This window comes from Cariama cristata, unplaced genomic scaffold, assembly GCF_000690535.1.
Source record: "Cariama cristata isolate BGI_N322 unplaced genomic scaffold, ASM69053v1 scaffold9579, whole genome shotgun sequence".
Classification (NCBI taxonomy): domain Eukaryota; kingdom Metazoa; phylum Chordata; class Aves; order Cariamiformes; family Cariamidae; genus Cariama; species Cariama cristata.
In genome coordinates, this window is record NW_009634026.1 from 37,004 (window position 1) to 42,593 (window position 5,590).

The 5,590-nt window shown below is 40.2% G+C and overlaps 1 protein-coding gene across 1 annotated transcript in view; it reads right to left on the reverse strand.

Annotated features, from left to right (window-relative positions):
- OGFOD3 (2-oxoglutarate and iron-dependent oxygenase domain containing 3) overlaps nt 1-5,590 on the reverse strand; it is a 67,075-nt gene that overhangs the window by 34,714 nt on the left and 26,771 nt on the right. The gene's annotated exons all lie outside the window — the stretch shown is intronic.

The window sequence follows — 5,590 nt, forward strand, 5'->3', positions numbered from 1 at the left end:
TCCAAGTAAACACACATTTGTTGGAGAAACTTCTACTCTTCCATACAGGTTTTGTTTAAAAACCTTCAAGTGTGACCTTCAGAGTCTCTGCTTCTTCTCAGCCTACAGACCAAACACCCCATTTTTAAGTATAACAAGGTGATTTTTCCTTCCTTTCAAAGTATTATTTTTTGCTGGATGTGTGCTGAAGATGGAGAAAAGAAATACTAGACATTAATGCTCAGAGTAAAGCTATCTAAATATTTAACACTCAGTTTAGCTGATTCTGAAAATATTTCCTTTTCATATCTACATGTCACCAACAGTTAAAAATATACTTAAAATCAATGGCTGTATTCTCCAATTTCTTTACAGTATATCACAACTCAATCAAGTTCTGCATTACACTGTCAAACAATGAAATGTGCAGTACAGTATAAACAAGATAGCATTTGCAGAGTGTTTTGACTGACCTGGTGACTGTTAGATATAGGTGCTACTTCCAAACTTAGAAGTTTTCTAAATATTTTCAATTTTGTTTTAAGTTACATTTATTAGTGCCAGTTAATTTTGGCTCAACAGCAGTTGTACATCTTCTTCTGTAAGGGCAATGACTAAAGAGAACATAGCAGCAGATGGAATAGGAAGACATTTTCATTCTTACTCATCCTTTTATTTTGACCATAAGGGCTTAAAGGAAAAAAGCCAAATCCAGTGATATGCTGCACTACACAGTCCGAATCACAAGAGTAAGAAAAATGTTTTGGTGATCCCCTTCTCCCCATATTTACCCAAACCTTAGTAGCAATAAAAGGCAATAAATGGGAATTAATGAGTATGTGGTACTGCAACACCTCAAAACAGCCATTCTACAGCCTTCCTCACGCAATCAGCTTTGCAAAGCTATTTTCAGCTTTGTTGATTTGGTGATAAAACTTCCAGTCAGTTTAAGGAAATATTCCAGCCAGTGCAGGTATTAGCCTAGTGAAGAAGTTCATTCAACTTCTACTTGCAAGTCTAACTTATTAAAATTGTTTTTATGAACTCTTCAGTGGTGCAGCAATCTTGCTCTGTCAGTGCGCTCTCCATCCTCTCCAAGGTGGCTTTACCAATTCTGAATTTTTAAAAGCTGACTACAAACAATTTTAGCCTAACCAAACACATCTGATTTCTATAGATGACTAATCTGTGGAACCAAGTATGCAACAGAAAATGGCTTTGTCTGTTCCTGTTCACTAATAACTCTCAGACAGCACCCAGGCCTGAGAAATGCAACACTATGGAAAGGAGGCACTAAATTATATTCAGTTATTTAAAATGCCAGAAGTCCTCCAGGTATATCAAATGCATTTATTACCCTGGTAATGATTTCCAACACCAAAAAGGTTAATAAATGAACCAGAAGTTCAAGCCATGTGAGAAAGGTTGTCATTAAAACCAGGTGATAAGGCATACAGGCACACTGCAGCAAATCAAATTTCTATAGCTCCTTATGAACAATTCAATAGAAAAAAATTCAGACATTCTCATTCAGCCTGATACTTCATACAGTTAGTCTGCTCCTATTGAGCACCCTTTACCCAAATATAGCCAAATATACCCAAATATAAAGTTCAAACATAGCCAATATTTAATGGTAGATGCTCATAATTATATTTATATGATACTTCTTTAAAGGTCATTATTATAAATACAACTAATTTTCAGAATTAGCCAGCCACATTTTGCATTGTGGCACCCTTGGGTTTGAGGGACGTGTTCATATGCAACTAAACAGTTATAGGAATATGCAATAAGCCTGCAGTTACTAAGAAAAATATGTAGGACAGCATCCTCTGCTTTCTATTGCAGAAGAAAACACAAGAATGTATTCACTTTCCAATCAGCATAGGTCAGAATGATATCTTGCACAAATGAGAGTCAAAACTGCTCCTTTCCTGTACACCTCTCTATCTCTTTGTGCAGATAATCAAAAAATAGCCTTGATAGCTGCTTCCAATGTTCTATATATTGGTAGTATCTATTCAGTAGACAATGTAAGACACTAATTAGCATGTCTCTGAATTACAACAGGCTGTAGGTGAGCTGAGGTAATAGGTTTGAGCAGACACAAGAATAAACTTCCTTGGATTTCAAAGACGATGCTGTCCTAATGCAGGAGTAAGATCATAGAACGGTTTGGGTTGGAAGGGACCTTAATGACCATCTCATTCCAACCCCCCTGTCAGAGGCAGGGACACCTTCCACTAGACCAGGTTGCTCAAAGCCCCATCCAACCTGGCCTTGAACACTTCCAGGGATGGGGCAGCCACAGCTTCTCTGGGCAACCTGTGCCAGGGCCTCACCACTCTCAAAGCGAGGAATTTCTTCCCTCTTCCAGTTTAAAGCCATTGTCCTTTATCCTATCACTCCCTGCCCTTGTCAAAAGTCCCTCCCCAGCTTTCTTGTCGGCACCTTTAGGTACGGGAAGGCTGCTCTAAGGCATCCCCAGAGCCTTCTCTTCTCCAGGCCGAACAACCCCAACTCTCTCAACCTGTCCTCACAGCAGAGGTGCTCCAGCCCTCAGATCATCTTTGTGACCTCCTCTGGACTTGCTCCAACAGGTCCATGTCCTTCTTGTGCTGAGGACCCCAGAGCTGAAGGCAGTACTGCAGGGGGGGGTCTCATCAGAGTGAAGCAGAGGGGCAGAATCCCCTCCCTCAACCTGCTGGCCACCCTGCCTGGGATGCAGCCCAGGGTACGGTTGGCTTTCTGGGCTGCCAGCGCACATTGCCAGGTCATGCTGAGCTTCTTGTCAACCAACACCCCCAAGTCCTTCTCCTCAGGGCTGCTCTTGATCCGTTCTCCACTCAACCTGTATTTGTGCTTGGGGTTGCCCCGACCCACGTGCAGGACCTTTTGACATATTTCATTAAACGTCTAACAACATGAGGGGAAGAAAAAGAAGAGTGAAGTCTGCCAGAACTGCTGCTATCAGTGACAACCTCAACAGCCAGAGGAGAGCGAGCTGCTAGAAGGGTTAGGGAGATGGAGAGCGTATCACAGGCAAGGAGACTTGAAGGTTTGGCTTGTTCAGCTTAGAAAAAGAAAGGCTGAAAAGGAATACGATTGTCACCTACAAATACATCAGCATGGGAGGAGGGGGAAAAATTGTTATAAAAACTGATCATGCACAAGTTTAGGCTAAAAAGCCAAAAAAAACACCAAGGAAATTTGCACTAAAGTCCTGGAATAGCTCCAATAGAAAAAATTCAAGGAAAACAAACCCAAACTGGTCTTATGGCAGAGCTTGACAATTCTGTGAAGGATGACAGGCTCCTCGCCCAGGCATAGGACTGCAGAAATCTTCAAGTCCTGTATCACTTTATTAGAGAACATTATATGACTATACTGCTGTCAGAGTTGAGTGTGCAACAGCAATTCCATTATAAATCAGACATTTGAAAGGCTCAGTTCCAAACAAATTCCATCCAAGATGAAACTCCACATCTTAAGCCAATACTCTATTTGATTTAGATACTTATAAATTCAACAAGATTAAATTAGTCACTTGGGTGATTTCAGGGTTTCCATTCCTATGTAACTAAAAACCAAATAAACTTCAGGGAAAAAAACAAAGCCTTATACAGACACAATAGATTTGTGCTATTCCATCATGCAGTTAAAATCTTCCAAACCAAGGACATTCAGATTGAGAAATATAATTGCAACAGACTCAGCACTATACAGAAAAAGGCAAGAGCAGTATTCATGTGCTCGAAGCCTGTATCTTTGAACCAACAGCATCAGACTTTGAAACAAAAGATCTGTCAGATTCATTTTTCAAGGGCTTAATTCCCCCTTCCTTTGGAAATAGGCAGGGGAAAAAAATAATCCTGAAGTTTTCTAGGAGCAACCTTCACCGCTTAATTATTATGCAGAAATACATAAAGTGACTTGTTCTATTCCAAGGGGAAAGCACAGATAGGGATATGACACAAAAGCATTGAACAAACTGGCAAAATATTTAACATGCTGAGTTTTATTGATCTTTCTTCAACTCCCTAGTGTTCACACTTGTTTTGGAGGCCACATAAGAATACTACTGCTCTTATCTGGGAAGTATTTCCTGCCTCAGATCAATAGCAATGCTTTTTTTTTTTTCTCTCCTTACTTTCAACTGCAGTTTGGAAGTGGTAAGTGAAACTTAATTTGTTGGAGAAATTAAAATACAGGGCAGGCTGACTGCACTGAAGACAACCTGTGAAGCTATACAACTTGTCTATCCTATTTAGCCGTCTCTGAAATATTTTCTGAATTCAAATGGAACGTCAGTAGGTCTGTCTCCTGCATAGACCGATCAGCTATAAACACTTTTTTTTTTTTCACCTCTTTCTGAATACATAACAATATAGGTGTAGATATCATAATGTATACCTACAGTAGGCTGAAATTATATGCAGACATATTCTACACATACTCTAACATTTTCTGTAAGCCATGATCTGGCAAACACGTACATGAATACTACATCCACGGATAGCTCTGTTTCAATTGCACTTATGGGAAAAATAGTAAAACCAGACCTTTTGACACACAAACACAAGTTAGAGAGGAGAGAGGAACTAAAGGCTTGTTTGTGCAGCAAGGAAAGGATTCAAATTAATCCTTTGATGCCAGTTCAAGTGAATGATGTAACAGAAGTGAAAGCAGTAGCAATGATACATGATGATGTAATTTGGACTTTCATGAAGGACATGAAGTGAACAGGATCAAGGATTTATATCTATCAGACCTTATTTAAGGCATTATTAGCCTGGTTCAAACTCTGAATTTTCAACCAGGCAATGCAAACTGCTTATCATTTAAGCCACAGAAGTAACTGTATTATCTGGGAATAGCTGAAGTCCTTTATCCTAGAGAAGGGATGAACCACTAAGCTGGGGCAGTTTCCACAAGAATGATCCCAGCCCGTAGTGGCTTGTCCATCTCTCTCCAACACCCTCTGCACTGGCAACAGCATTTGCTCCATGTGAAGACCAAAGAGTGAGAAATGGACCCTCAAGTCATGAGCTCAAGAAGCACTTAGAAAACACCTGCTCTAGGTCTCTATTCCACAGCACCCACAAAGCCCCTTCACTGTGGCTGGGGGCCAGGGAAGTTCTGGTCCCTTGTGATCTCTGCCAAAAATGAAAGGGAACTGATCCACACAAGGCTCCCAGCTTTGCATGCAATGTTGCTGTCGTGACCACATAAACAACGGCCCAACTTTGGCTTGTTCACATGCAATCCTTACTGTGAGAATGCTCTTGAACAAGAATGTAAATAACCACATTAAAATATATTTGATCAAACCCAAAACATAAGTTTAAGGCACAGCCAAAAAACACTTCAATGGTCTGAATGCTTTAGCTTTCCCAATACAGACAACTTACTGCAGAAGTCAGCTGCTACAGAAGTGAAAAATGTTCAAACTACTTATATAGAATAAACAGGACAAGCTACAGTTTTAACTCTCAGTGTTATCTAAACAATTCTTCTGTCAGAAAATACCTTGAAATTTAGCATAGTAACATTTTCATATTTTACAGCAGGTATGCTGGGGGGGGGGGGGGGGGGGGCAAAATATTCT